Genomic DNA, 15947 nt, shown 5'->3' on the forward strand with positions numbered 1-15947 from the left:
TCTGTACTAGGTGAACAATTTAAGGTTTGATTAAAACATATACTTACGTCTTTTACCTAGTGCATGCGTGCTGCATCCCTGGAGCACCATGATCTTCATGCACATTGCGCATGCATGGTGGTTAAGGCCAGGCAGGGGAGTGGTCCAACCTGCGTTTGGGGCCAAACTTGTTGGGGCCTCTGCATGGCTCACAGGGAGGCTCCCACAGTGTGTGTTACACCACTGTGCATAAAAAGACCACTCACGCTATGCTGGTTTCCCCATCACCTGTGATCCGCCAAAGGATGACAGTCGTACGAGAAAAAGCCACAGGGCAGTCGCGCTGGCACCAGAATGCACTGGGAATCTGGATGTGCTTTCAAGTGCACCTCTCGTGGCTCTCTCCTCTCAGGGAACACACATGTCGCTCGTGACACTCACTATTTTGTCGGCGACACATGACACAGGTGCCGTTTTGAAACTAAAGGCCTCGCACTTTGTGGGTTCAGTGTGCACCTGTGGGTGGGTGAATTGCCAGTGCTCAAAATACTCAACAAAAAGACGCCTACCAGAAACAAACCGGCAAAAAATGTTGATGAAAATCGAGTGTATGGAGCAGAGGGAAAACCAGGATATGGGAACAGAAGGTACTTGAGGAATGAGAACCCCGTTAAAGCATGCCATGTAAAAAAATAAAAACACGTTTAAAAATGATTTTGAAGTTATGTGTTTAACATTTTTTAAATCAAAAAGCGAACTTTTTGTTACTTTTTGTATGTCAGAAGACTTTTTTGAGGAATACTTCCCTGAGGAAGAAATTTGTCAACTTTAAATTCTAGTGAAGGACGTAGAACTACATCTCATACAGTTAAAACCGTTTCTCTGGGCGCTAGAGAAGTAAATCCATTCATTCACTCATCTTTTTCAACATTCAGAGCCGCGTAGCGGGTCTTTCTTTTATGCACTTGTGCCTGCAGACTGGTCTGCTATCAGAAACTGCTTGTAAATTCAATTATAATAATCACTAATTATTGCCACATTCGTTTGAATGCCCTCATGTTGGAAAACAGGAATTTGACACTTTTATTTTGAGAAAGGGGATATTCACAAAATCTCCAATGGCCACTCACTGGTGAGCGGCTTTCTTGCGCAATCTGAACCCCTTGTCCACATAGTAGTTTGGTCCTAGATAAGCCCCTGTTAAAAGCTTCTAAATGGAATGCTGTTTGCTTAAAATATTAACTGTTGCTTTGAATAGAGTTGCAATTGTAAAGCTATTGCCACAATTGACACAGTGCTTAACACTGATTATGCCTGGACCTTGACTTCCCTGTACCATAACCACAGTCTTTCAGCACTGCAGTACAAACACGTGGTGAAACAGCTGAACCCTCTGTTCACACTAGGTCGGGTTGTTTGCTGGTTGGTTTGTTTCAAAGGGCATTTCTTAAAAGTTGAAGCAAACTAGTTCTAGCTATTTAGCAACACATCCAAATAAGAGCAGGGTTTGCTTGCTGTGGGAAAAGAGGAAGCATTGTGGTCGCTTAATGACTGGCTGGGACTCTTCAGAAACTGTTAGTATTGTATTCAATGCGTGTTGTGGCATAGTGTTAAGAGAAGCTTTATAGCTCCTACCTCATGACGGAGATAGGAAAGGATAGTCGCGATAAGCTGCTGAAAAGAGCAGTATATGACCTTCAAGATCAGATGTACTCTTGCAATATGATGCATACAGATGTATGGTGTCAAGTTGGGGGCTTGGTCAAGAAACTCCGGATGTGATTAGAATGGTAGGAGATTTACATGAAATTGGCTTGAAAGCAAACAACAACATTTTCTATTTTCCTTTTTTGCAATCCACCTCTATACAAACTTCCTGGCCTCAATCCCCTCTACCCACCACCCAACTCCGCCACCCATCCCCAAAGCTGCTTCCATGCCGGCTAACTTGCTTAGATGCTCAAAGGATAACAGAGTGTAGGCGCAAACAATGAACAAAATAGCGTAAGAAGGGGGAGGGGAAGGAAGAGAAGAGAGGAAGTAGTGGGGGTAAATGAGTGGAAAGAAATGCAACATTTGTGATCATATCTTTTTAAAAGCTCCTTTTTCAGGGCGTTGCTGAAAAGAGAAATGCCAATTTCGGACCCCTTTTTCGCTGTTCCAAAGTGAATTAAGTTCACTGGATATTGCTTTTATTTATTTGATGGAGGCCAAAACACTGGCCTGCACCAGGCACACCCTGCATAGTATGTGCCAGGCAAACCCTCTGCCTAGTCAACAACGCAGCCACGGGTCCATCTTGTTCCTAGTCAGAATTGAGACGTGATTTACTATTAGGTGGGCTGCATACTTCTTTACTCTTGATTCTAAAGTTTCCAAGTTACACTTAATCAACTGGCTACAAATCGCTGTAGCTCCAATACAATCGAACAATGGCGCTTCCAAGCTATTGACACAATCCATACTTGGAATCAGTATATACCATCTAAAGTATAAATCTGAATTCCGTTTAATAGTTAAACCTATATACTTTCAGCATTCCTTGCTTTTCGTTTTACATATGAAACGGCTCCTAATCTGAGTAAAGGGATATGAACCGGGTTACAGGCAAAGCTGTTAAATGCTCACTCGCATTCTTATCAGTTCCTCTTTGTGTTGGACGATAGCCTCTGTGAGTCAAGCAAGTCGGCAGCCTGAAAAGGGTGGCTAACAAAACACATTTAGCCCTTGACGTTGAAAGAATCGGGCTTTTCGGTGGAAGCTCTTTAGACAAGAAAAGCTCTCAGGCACATGAATAGAAGGATTGCGCATTAGCGCCCGTTCCCATCACTGATGCACCACATATAGTAAAACCACAACTCCGATAGCGTCCATCTTTAGAGGGCTATGTGGTCTCTAATGTACCATAATATAATGCCACGATCATAGGACCACAACGGCACAGCAAGACATAATGGGCCTGATTCACAATGAAAGCACAAAATTAGCACAACATGTTAGTTCCACCCTGGAGTGTTGCTAGATCTAGAAAAGATCCTGGGCTATGCTAATCTCAGGACTGCTGGGACTCAGGGCTTGCTAGTCTTTTGGTTGTAGCCCCTGAGCGTCTACACAGGGCTACAACAAAAAGACCTGAGACTATAGCCAGTGGCCGAAGTGTACGAAAAGAAGTTGTGGAACTATGTTCCCTACTGGCCTACACCGCTCCCCAGAGACCCCATCGCCGCGCCCCCTCCCATGCACAATAAAACCCTCAAAACACACATGCCTGCTCTTTAAGAAAACGTCCTGCGCAGTGCAATGAAAGTGCAAGTTCCAACCTCTTCCTACACTTATTTTAAAACGAAACCGTTCCGGAACAGTTTCTTTGTAAAATAAAAGTATAGGAACGGTAAAACTTAATTAAAAGAAGTAGAGGAGCACCGCTCCCGACCGCTCCCGCCCACTTCGACCACTGGCTATAGCCCCCTCACCCCACCCCCCAAGAAACACCACTTCCACCGCTAAGAATGGGCTGTCCAACAGCTGCACAGCACGTTGATTCACACAGAAAATACAGCAATAAACCCAAAAGCCCAAAGTAAAAAGCATAGCGCTGTACACTCCCCCAGCACTCCACAAGCAAAACCCCACACTGCACCGCAACAGCCGCACCAAACTAGCAAAGCCAGCAAGTGTCTGGCACTAAAATGACAAAGCCAATGACTCAATGGTGCTATCACAGACAGCGTTAAACAGGCGAAGGCAGAGGCTGACTGGTTACTGTAGACAATGCATCACTAACAAAAAACCTTCTCCCACCAGGCCACTACTACCACTCAGTACTCCCCTGACAAAACTACCCACCCCACCAGGCAAACACTGCCACTCAGTGCCCCCCCCCTCACCAATCTACCCACCACCACCAGGCCAACACGGTCACTCAATGCCCACTCACCAAAAACCCTCCCCACTAGGACAGCACTGCCACTCACTGCCCCCACCCATCAAACTACCTGCCCCTGCCAGGCCAACTCTCCCAGTCAGTATACTTCTCACCAAACAACCCACCACCCACCAGAACAATGCTACCAGTCCATATCCCTCTGACCAAACAACCTGCCACCCACCAGAACAACGCTACCAGTCAGTGTTGCTATGATGGGTAATGAATCACTATACAAACATGAAGTAGGCCCGAAAGAGGGACAGCCAAGTGTGAGTGACCACAACATACATCACATATGACAGAAAGCTATGTAGAGTAGAAAGTCCACATACCAGATACATACACCGATACACGCCATTTTCACATGTTGAGGCCCACCCAGCAGGAACACACACAATATCCTTGTGGAACTGGACATAACCACCTCCAACCGTCCCATATAGGTTGACATGGAGGCACACACCCACTCAAACCACAACCACTAACCACCAACTACTACTATTAAGGAAGATCTCCAATATCTCCTTCACACTCTGAAGCTCATGCATCACACAGAAGACGCAATGCGCGCTATGGGCTCATCTTCACACAAATACACACCTCTGCAATCTGTCTGGGGTGGTAAGACCCATTCACAATCCCCTTCCACATCACCCAACCCCACCCCAGAGAAACACACACATTACACGCTCTGTAAATAAACCTTCTTATCAGTCAAGAAGTCCCAAGAGGAAACCCTCATGGAAGACCTAGCCAACGTGAAAGTCTCATGGGCCAATCAACTTCAGATGAACAAGGAATGCCACTCACTTCTCCAAGAACTCTGCATCACTCTTGCAAAAAAACAGCTGCAATGTCCCTGTGAACCAATGTTCCCAGAAACACAAATCTCACAAAACCATCATCAATATGTTCGAAATTTGTAAAGAACTACCTCCTGGAAGCAAAGAAGGGCATACCAAGTCATAGTGGGAAGTACCCAATAAGAGAGGAGGTGATCAAGGGATTAATACAAGTGAGTATGACATCAATGACAGGGGTGGGTAAGAATGGGCAATGAGGCAGCAAGCTACCACCAGAAACCAGATGAGAAAGTAAGGTGGAACAGATACACAAATCACAAATTAAGCATGGATTGTAGGAGAACACCTAGGTATCATGGACCAGCCATTACTTGAAGTGCAGGGACTGTAGCTAATTCCTCTAATTATATATGACATGACATGTGTAATGCACCTGTAGACAAGTGTTTCTAGGTGTGATAAAACAAGGAGGGGGAAAGAGAGGGAGGACAAAAACAATGATCTTACTAGGTCTTGTGTAATTAAGATCATGCAGGTGCAGAGAATTCAAAGGTGAGAAGTGCTGATGGGGGGAGTGCAGTTAACTCAATAAGTGCAGCGAGCGGGTGCCTCATAGGTGCAGTGAGAAGGGACTCTAGGGTTGCAGATACAGACCATAGGTGTTGCGGGAGCCTGCAGGCAGTGCAAGGGCAAATGGAAATGCAAGAGCCTGGGTCCGAGTTCAGAGGGTAGCCAGGTGACCAGTAGGTGGAGCAGTTGGGACTTCAGCAGGGAAGAGGAAGAGAGAAAGTGGAAGCGACAAAGAAGGTCTTGAGTTGCTTCTGGAAATAGAGGTGGTTCTGCTCCAGTTTGAGAGATGCAGGAGGCTGTTCCAGAAGGAGGCCTCAGCTGAAGGGAGAGATCCGACCCCAACTCGAAGAAGTGTCTGACCCTCAAAGAGTCGGAAGTGGATGAGTGGGAGATGTTTAGGAAGAGAGAGTTAGAGGTAGTGCAGTCCCAGGCCCCAGAAAGCCTTGTGGACAACGTAAAGGGTCTTGAACCTGTTGCTGCTGGGAGCTAGTGAATAGATTTCAGAGCTGGAGAGATACGATCCTTGGGCTTGAGGCCAAGGACAAGTCTTGCAGTCCTGTTCTGGATAAGTTGTAGAGGTCGGAGCGTAAAAGCAGGCAGATTTAGAAAGAGGCTGTTGCAGTAGTATAGCCTAGAGAGGACCAGAGCTCTGGAGACAGTGAGCTTCTGAGGGAAAGTGAGGAAATAAATAATACCTCTGAGGAGGTGCAGCTGATAGTTTGACTTCTTAGAGTTGTCAGAGATGTGAGGAAAGAAGGAGACGGTGGAGTCGAAGATGACACCAAGTTTCTTAGCCTCACAGGTAGGAGCAGGAAGGGGGCCCAGAGTGGGCGGCCAGAGAGAGAGGAAAGGAGGGAGCTGGTGTTCAGATGAGGAGGATCTCAGTCTTACTGGCATTAAGGCAGAGATCATTAGTGGCATGCCATTAGTGAATTGTGGCTAGACAGTCTGTTATGAAAGGCGGCTGAGGGGAGCCTGAAAGAGAGCTCAGTGTCATCTGCGTAACACTGAAAGTTGGAGCCACCCATGACCACACCCCGCAGGCAGCCCACACCACATGGGACCCCTCATCACCTGTGACGTCAACCTGCTGGCAGGCCCCGCCTCATGGTCCCCCCACACATCACCCGTGACGGCAACCTGCAGGCAGGCCCCGCCTCATGTTCTATCCATCCATCACCCATGACGGCAACCTGCAGGCAGGCCTCTCCTCATGGTCCACCCACCCATCATCTGTGGCGGCAACCTGCAGACAGGCCCCCCATACTGGACACCACCTGCATGATGGATGTTGACATAGTGACACAGGTTCACTCCAATGATGGTGTGTGCATGAACTTGCTTGCTATGCAGTGACCCCACCCTTAACCTCCTCCTCAGCAAACAACAAAATAAAACACACACGTGGCCCACAAGCTTCTGTGTCCCAGTTGATCACATGCAATTGCGAACTACAACCACATCCCAACATTCCCATCACAAAAGTGTATGTCAAAGTGAGGACCAGCATGCAATATGACAAAATAATGTCAATAACCCACATGCAAAAATACTCACACTGTGACAGAACACAAAGTACCTTAGATATGTGTCACAGAAACAGACATTGCAATGGCGTGTCATGGCATGAGCATCAATGAGCACACATTACCTGAACCAATAACCCCCTAAACACACGACTGATTTCACATGCTGGTGAAGCTCAAAGCACCACTGCGTCAACCGAATTTGGTGCCAAAATAGCAAACATATCACATTCACATCATTCACCCAACCCACCATCCTCACAAACACACAGAGGCCCAATACACATTCATGCTGCACATGTGAAATGAAATCCCAACACACGGTGCACACTCGAATCACACCCAAACACCCATACACGGGTCATGCACACCAGACCATGCCCCATGCAAATGAATGTCAAACATGACACATGCCGGCATGTGCGCACACACATTAACAATATAGGTCATCTTAATAGACACAGAACAGAGTAATGAACCCTCAATGGTGGAAATAAATGGGCAAACAAACAGCATTTGTATGAAAGTTCCAAAAATATATTGAAAAACAGTATTCCAAATATATTTATGTACATGAAATAAACAAATCAAGCATGAAAATAAATAAAATAACAATGTTCTCAAAAATAAAAATCCTGTGTCAGCATAAAAAAGGGGCAAAATCCAAAATGAGCTACATGTCCTAAATGAATATCCAAATGAAAATCACAAATAAAAAGAAATTCATTACATCATTGGTAACACAAATGGAACAAAAACCAAATCCAACTATGTACAATGAGTATAGGTCCTTTGCCCGAAATGGGTAGAAGAAAACCTTATAAAAACACTCCAACAAATGACTTCTCAAAAACCATCTCTATACAAAAAGTGAAGCACAGTTCAAAAACTCAAAAAAAAAAGGAAAAACAAATGAAACCCATGACTAAATAACTATATACAATGGCAGCGGGCCAGTCCTTCTTCTTACCATGCTCCCTCATAGTCTCTGCCAGGGCATCATCGAACACTGCATCCACTTCCCTCTCGAGGGCTTGTAGGGACTCCAACATGCTCCTCTCAAACTTCCTGCAAGTCTCCTGAAGGATCTCTGCCCGCCTCTCTGCCCGACGCAGTGAAATCTCCGCCCTGGCCATGGTGAGTCTTGCCTCCTCTGCCCGCTGCCGCTATGCCCCGATCTGCTGGCCCAAACGCTCCAACACGAAAGACATCCTTTTTAAAAGGTCCACATTTGCCTCCTGCCTGATGGCCGATACCTGCCCCTCTGCTGTTGAAAGCCCCGAGTCCTGAAGCCTCCTACTCCGAGCCTGCTGCTGCCAAATTGCCAGTGCCTGCACCTCAAGGACAGCCTCCAGGAGGATGTCAACCCCCGGGGCCATCGTGCACGTGCCCTGTTCCTTGGTGCATGCTCTTCCTCCATTGCCACAGCTCCTGTCACCAGCTGGATCGGTGTGGTGACCACATCTGCTGATTCAACCTCGACTCCCGACACAGGGATGTGTTCTCCAGCAGACTGGCCACCGGGGTTGGGACAGGTTCACAGGGGGCCCTGGTGGTATCTGGGTCGAAGACAGCAGGGAGGACGACTGGCGCACAGAGGAGGAAGACGAGGAGGGGGTCACATAAGTCGCCAGTCCACGGACCCATTGCGAGACCACGAAATGTCCTAGCCAGTTCAAGAGATGACAGACCTCATTGTGATTACGTGCAAGCCCCCAATTGGAAGCCTGCACCTCATCACGAATGGTGCCTGTATGCCTCATGACACCGGCTAGCACAGGTTGCACCCTGTCCCGAATGGTGACATCCGCAGGTATTAGTGTTTCCGTTTGCATGGAAACATTTGCCACCAGTGGATGGGTCCGGCCTGAGGCATGGCCACAGGTGCATACTGATGCAGTCGCAGTCCCAGGGTCAGGATCAGTCACAGGCCCCTCTACGGCGACCTGTACTGGCTCCTGCCCTTGAGTCTGGACTGGACTAGTCACACCCATGTCATCACCCCCGCCGGGACCCGTGGGCTGGGCTGATGCGGCCTCCTCCTCCTCCCCCTCCGCCAACCTGGATGCCTCTGCATCGGGTTGCCCCTGTGCTACCTCACCTGTCCCTCCCAGTGCCGAGGAGCCCACTACCAACTTCACCCTCTTGGGCCTCCCCTCAGTAGCTGCGGCCGTTGCCTTGGACGCAGCACCAGTCACCTCGCTCCCCGAAGATGACATTTCCTGGGAGCGTGACTGGGCCTTGCGTCTGCGCCTGGTGGAGGCATCCCCGCTGCCTTGCTCCACAGCACCTTCTCCGCCCTCTTCTTCCATCATCGCTGTGGATAGGGAGACATAGAACACAAACATCAGGATACTGAATATATGTCTGTTTTGCACAAAGCTAATTTACATGAGTGGCACTGTCAAAGGTCACAACCATCATTACTGTTCACAACACACAGGTCAGTGCAATCAACAAACATGCACAATCATGTCTGGCATTCTCAACAGACAATCACATCCTTGGACAAAGCACTGTCAGCACCTCGAAATTGTGCATTCGCATCACATGCATCATGTGACATACACATCTCATTCATACACATCAGTTGACAGTCAGGAAGCAGGCCATGGAGCTATCACTTCCGAGTGCACTAGAGGTCAATTTTGCAGCATGAGTCAATCACACAATCTAATGCTCAAGTGACATCCACCCCAGAGTGTTGGACAGTCACACACTCTACAGACACATGTACATATGCACCATTCATGTCCATGATGTTGGCAAAAGCACACGTGTGACACCCCTCACATGGCCGAGTCCAGACACAGGAAACCAACCATGTGCACATCGTTACATGCTGCTGTGCATCACACATTGCCACACAAACACTGTTGTTGTCACACATGCTTGAATGGACTCACAGGCAGCACTGTCTGGGACGGTTTATAGTGACTTTATTCGAACGTCGCATTTTCGAAATAGCATTTTTTCGACACCAAAATGGCGATTCTTTTTTTTAATGTTTTTTTTAATTGTATTTTTTGAATGGGGGGGGTTCCCATCAATGACCCGTTTGTCTTTTTTTTTTTTTACTCTTTGTTTATGAACAAAACCAAAATAAAACATCAAATTCAGAATTTTTTTAGTTATTTGTTTTGTGACAAAATGGCATTTTGAAAAGGTGTTTTCGAAAATTTGACTGGATACCGTCTGGGACATGCACACAGACATCTGTACAAGAGACATACCAGACATAAGGCCAATGTGCACACTCCAACCTTACATCAAAATGCACATGCTCTAGGGTGGACAAGCACACATGGACACTTACCTGTTGACTCCAGATGGATTTCCAAATCCCTGACCTGGCTGTACAGCACCGGGTAGAACCGCTCCAGGACCTGCTTGTTGTAGGTGGTCAACCGGCCCTGGCACCCCTCTTGGGCCATGCCAGGCTTGAGGAAGCACTGAGCCTTGTTGCAGGTCCTGGCTTTGAAGTCCTCCCAGTGCTTGTGGACATGGATGCAATCGTGCGGTGCCACCCCCTCCATGTTGATGGCACCAACATGTCTGCAGAGATCTTACTCCGTCCTTTACGCCAACTTGCGATGGTCCGTGGAAGAGGGCATCATAATGCACCAGGACTTCCTCCACCAGGATGTCAACTTCCCTGGCTGAGAAGCTGACAGCCCTCTGCGTCGCTGCCGGGGGGTTGCCACTTGCCTCTGATGATGTTGCTTCAGACATGGCAACCCCCGACGCAGGTGTGGGTGGGCAATGTGGTCCTGATGCTGGGCTGCAGAGCGGTGGTCTGGAACATCGGGAGTATTCTGGATCAGCAGATGCGGTCATAGCTCCAACGACAGGAGCTCTGGCAATGGCTGTGCAACCGGCACCAAAATTGAAGGGCAAGTGGGCAGCAGGCACATGCAGTGTGCAGGCAGCAGCAGATGGCTTGTGAGAGACAGCTCAGGGCACTTGCAGGCAGGTAAATTGGCTGGTAGGTAGGAGCGTGGGTCTTCCGTGTTACTCGCGTGGCCAGCCGGACACAGCGCGACTCTGCATGTACAGAAACAGCATGTTAGCGTGGATTTAGAGGAAAGGGCCTATGCACGTAAGTTACGTGACACGCACTGGACGCTGGGCGTGGCGTTCAGGATCGGGATAGAGTAGTGCATAGGAGAGCATCACACGTTTGCCGAGTTATAGGTCATACTTGGGTGTAATTCTGCATTTAACTTGAAAGTCAAACTTGGGTGTAATTCTGCATTTAACTTGAAAGTCAAACTTGGGTGTAATTCTGCATTTAACTTGAAAGTCAAACTTGGGTGTATTTTGCATTTAACTCGAAAGTCAAACTTGGGTGTATTTTGCATTTAACTTGAAAGTCAAACTTGGGTGTAATTCTGCATTTAACTTGAAAGACAAACTTGGGTGTATTTCGCATTTAACTTGAAAGTGAAACTTGGGTGTAATTCTGCATTTAACTTGAAAGTCAAACTTGGGTGCAATTCTGCATTTAACTTGAAAGTCAAACTTGCGTGTAATTCTGCATTTAACTTTGCCCATTGATAGTAATCCTGCTAGCCCAGTGACTGTTCCATACCGCTGCACCTGCTTTCTCCTCCCCCTGCCTCCTCTCATCATACTCATGGTGCTGTCTGTTTCTCCAATCTTTTCCAACTACTTCTCTATCAACTATCCTTCCCTTCTCACTAAGTCTGGAATGAAGAAGTTTAAAAAGAATATCTTGGCCTCCAACCCTGGTCTCCTTATTGCTGATACCTATACCAGTGCCTCTTCCAGACAGACCGTCGCCAACATCCTCTTTGTTGTTCCTTCGCCTGATCTATGGACCCCCCATATGATCTCTGTGCTCTGTCCTGTCTCCTCCTCTCCCATAAATGGTGTCACTCGCTGGGAAATCCTCATGGCTTCTTTTGACTCCTCCAGAGTCATCCTTAACGTCTACCTAAATGGCACTGTCATGGTCCAAGGTCCCCAGGCAAATCTCCTCCTTTCGATAGGCCTTTCCCTCGCCTCATCAACTTCCTTTCTTCTACAGCTGTCCCCTCCTCTCATTCCTTGGCTACCTTGCCCACTCTTCCCTCCTCTTCCCATCTTCTGGCTACCTCCACAACTCCGCAGGGTGTACATCTGATTTGTACCCCTCCCCGGAAGGTCTTTAAGGCCGGCAACCTTCTTCATCTTGCCACTCTCAACTCTCGCTCGGCTGTCAGACATCTGCCACCTCCTTGAAGAACTTGACCTTGATGTTCTTGGTCTTGCAGAGACATGGTTCACGGCCAGCTCTGTCACGAGATTTGACACTCTCCTCCCTGATGGCTCCAAGATCCTCTCCGCACCTAGATCCACTCGCCCTGGAGGGGGTGTAGCCTTGATCTTTCCTGAGTGGATTCCTGCCACTATAATTCCCACTCAGATCTACTCCTCTTTCGAATGCCTCGTCTGCAGGCTCTCAATCTCTCCTAGCCACTCTCTTACTGTTGCCACTCTCTACCGGCCCCCTGGTCAAATCACCTCTTTTCTATCTGAGTGAGCTGACCTCTCCTCCTCTCTCCTGGCCTCAACCACTCAACTCCTCCTCCTTGGTCACTTCAACATTCACCTTGATTCTCCCTGTCCCTCAACATTGCTCTTTTGTGGCCTCTGCGATTCCCTCTACCTCTCTATCCTCCCATCTGGCCCAATGCACTTTGCAGGGCACACACTTGATGTATTGATCTCCTCTAGCCTCCCCCTATCTATCCCTCTCTCCACTCCCCTCTCCTGGAGTGACCACTACCTCCTCTCCTCTCATCTCTCTCTCTCTTCCCCCCAAGCCATGCCTACCCCAACACTGCCACCTACCTTCCTGGACATCCGGCCCATGAAGCGTGTGTCAGTCGAGGCTTTTGCTTCCACCTTCTCCCCACCCCCTCTTCCTCTGGCTGACTCACACCCTGACACAGCCCTGTCTTCTCTCTATTCTTCTATTTCTGATACTCTTGATCTTCTTGCCCCTGTCATGAGGATCCGCCTGAAGTCCAAAACCAAGTGCAATTCCTGGTATGACTCTGACCTAGCTACACTTAAACGTAGGTGTAGGGTAGCTGAGAGAAAATGGAGGGATTCCTGCTCATCCTCTGACAAACTGGCCTGTCGCCTTCTCCAAAGGCAATACCGTCTCTCTGTCCGTACCAAGAAGAGAGTCCACATTGAAGCCCGTGTCTCTGCGGCATCTAACAGCTCGGCCGAACTCTTTAAAATTTGTAAGGAACAGGCCAACCTGCTGCAGTCTCTACCCCTCCCCTTGCCTCTCAGGCTCTTTGCAATGCCCTGGCCTCACAGTTTATCTCAAAAACCCAGGACATCCTGTCTACACTCTCCTCCACCCCCTCTCCTCTCCCCTTTCCGTCGGTACTCACTTACCCTCCTCCAGCCACTCCCCCACCCTCCTTCTCTTCCTTTCCTCTCTTCTCCCCTGATGAGGTTGCTAGACAAGTCCGATCTATGAAAGCCTCGTCAAAACAGGTTCATCCCTGTTCCTTTAAAGCTCTCAAGGACCACATTGATACCCTCGCTCTGGCCCTTGCCGACTTCTGCAACCACTCCTTTGCCTCAGGATCTTTCCCCTCCCCTCTTAAGCACTCCCTTGTGCATCCTCTCCTCAAGAAACCCACAGCGGATCCCTCTTGTCTGGCCAACTATCGCCCAATTTCCATTACCCCATTCTTAGGCAAACACCTTGAAAAGCTGGCCATCTCTCAGCTAAACCTTCATTCCGATTCTGTTGGCTTTCTCCATGACCATCAGTCTGGCCTGAGATCTGGCAGAAGCACAGAAACTGCTCTCCTGAACATCCGTGAATATCTGCTTTCCAACCTTGACTCTAGCATTCCCTCTGTTCTCATCCTACTTGATCTCTCCTCTGCCTTCGACACGGTCAATCATACCATCCTGCTCAACCGTCTCCGGGATATCTTGGGCATCACCGATCAGGCTCTGGCCTGGCTGATCTCTTTACTCTCTGATCGACCCTCCCAGGTCCAACTTGGGTCCTTCCTTTAATCTGTCTTCCTCTCCACCTGTGGTGTTCCCCAGGGGTCTAACCTCTCACCCTGGCTTTTCAACCAATGCCTGGCAACTCTCGCCCGCTGTATTGCCATTTTCTGCTCAAACTTCCAGTGCTACGCAGACGACACTCAACTCATTTTCAGGCTACCCTCGGCCACCTCCTCCACCTCCACCTCTCTCATCACTGATTGCCTAACTGCCATCCAAGATTGGTGTGCTGCCAAAGATCTTTGTCTTAATGCCAGCAAGACAGAGATCCTCCTCATTGGCACACCATCACCTTCCTTTCCCCTCACTCTCTGGCCGGCCTCCCTTGGCCCTCCTCCTATCCCCACCTGCGAGGCCAAGAACCTTAGTGTCACCTTTGATTCCACACTCTCCTTCTCTGCCCACATCGCTGATGTATCAAAAAAATCAAACCTCGTACTGCACCTCCTCAGAGGTATTCTTCCTTTCCTCTCATTCCCCCAGAAGCTCACTGTCTCCCAAGCTCTGGTTCTCTCTAAGATGGACTATTGCAACAGCCTCTTTCTTAATCTATCTGCCTCTACTCTCCGCCCTTTACAACTTATCCAGAACAGGACTGCAAGACTTGTCCTTGGCCTCAAGCCCTGGGATCGTATCTCTCCAGCTCTGAAATCTCTCCATTGGCTCCCAGTGGATGCTAGGATTAAATTCAAAACCCTCCGCATTGTCCACAAGGCTTTCTGGGGCCTGGGTCCAACATACCTTCAGCTATCCCTCCGCAAATACCTCCCATCTCGAGCACTCCGCTCCTCTACCTCTAACTGCCTCAGGGTCAATCATCTCTCAAAGAAACAAGCTGGGGGTAGATCTCTGTCTCCGGCCGGGGCCTCCCTCTGGAACAGCCTCCCTGCCACTCTAAAACTTGAGGAGAACCATCTCCAGTTCCGGAAGCACCTCAAAACCTTCCTCTTTGCTTCTGCCTTCTCCTCCCCTCTCCCCTGTTGATTCTACTCTCCCTCGGCACCATGCACCTGGCCACCCTCTGTCCTCTGGGCCCAGGTACCTGCTCATCTTGCCACCCTCACGCACTGCCTCCGGGCCACCCCCTGCACTGGGGTCTGTATCTGTACCTATACAGCCCTCCCCTTTTCTTCCTGCACTTTCAGACCTATACAGCCTGCTGCCATAAACCCAGCACTTGCCACTTGCTGGCTGCACTCCCATTGTTTGTTGCCTTTTTATTTATTATTTTATTATTATTTTTGTTTTTTCCTTCTCGCTCCGCACTCTCCTTTTGTTCCCCCTTCCATGCACTTCTCCCCCTTCTGCCTCTACTCTGCACTTGCACGTTCTCAATGTCACTGGGCCTAGTAAGATCGTTGTTTTTGTTCTCCCCTGTTCCCTTTCCCTGCCTTGTCGCGCTCTGAAACACTTGTGTATGAGCGCGATAGAAATAAAATATCAATCAATCAATATAGCGGACAGATGTGTGGACCTCATTTCCACATGATTTCTTCACTGTGTGCAAGCCTCTTGTTTTGGTGGGGATTGCCTCTGTGCACACACGTGTGTACTTTTGAGGCTGATGGTGAGTTGCGTACGCATTTTGCATTCTCCTGTGTGTCATGTAACCCCTTATTTAACATCACTGTATCTTACGTGTCCTTCGCGTACATATTTCTTGGGTTGCTGGGTGCCATAGCGTACCGCGTTAGGTTTTTCCTTTGCACGTGGACTGCCGAGGGCTCGCGTACATGTATTTTTCATATTTGGGGTGCCTGTGCATTACGCGGCCCCATTTATTTTTACCCCAGGGGTTACATGAGCTTTGCTGGGGCACACTGGTACATTTGACATCAGATACACTACCCCCTCACTCAAATTGCCCAGGACAATCAATAGATGAACCTCCCATTGCATCAATCCATCTGTGCCATGACTGGGAGGGCAACTAGAAGGAAGGGAGGCAAAGGTGGCCAGGGTGGCGGAGGTGCCTAAGGTGGCAGAGGTGTGTGAGGTGGCAGAGTTGCCCGAGTGGGCGGAAGTGTTCGAGGTGGCCGAGGTGGCTGAGGTGGCCGGGCCCCTGCAGGGAGTGCTATGCCCCCCACCCAA

At 48.8% G+C, this 15947-nt stretch overlaps 1 protein-coding gene across 14 annotated transcripts in view; it reads right to left on the reverse strand.

The window, feature by feature from the left end:
- The window catches only part of ERC2 (ELKS/RAB6-interacting/CAST family member 2), a 4434974-nt gene that overhangs the window by 217459 nt on the left and 4201568 nt on the right, over positions 1-15947 (reverse strand). The window lies entirely within an intron of this gene.

The sequence above is a fragment of the Ambystoma mexicanum genome, chromosome 2p, assembly GCF_040938575.1.
Source record: "Ambystoma mexicanum isolate Mex_15411 chromosome 2p, UKY_AmexF1_1, whole genome shotgun sequence".
In the NCBI taxonomy this organism is placed as follows: Eukaryota; Metazoa; Chordata; class Amphibia; order Caudata; family Ambystomatidae; genus Ambystoma; species Ambystoma mexicanum.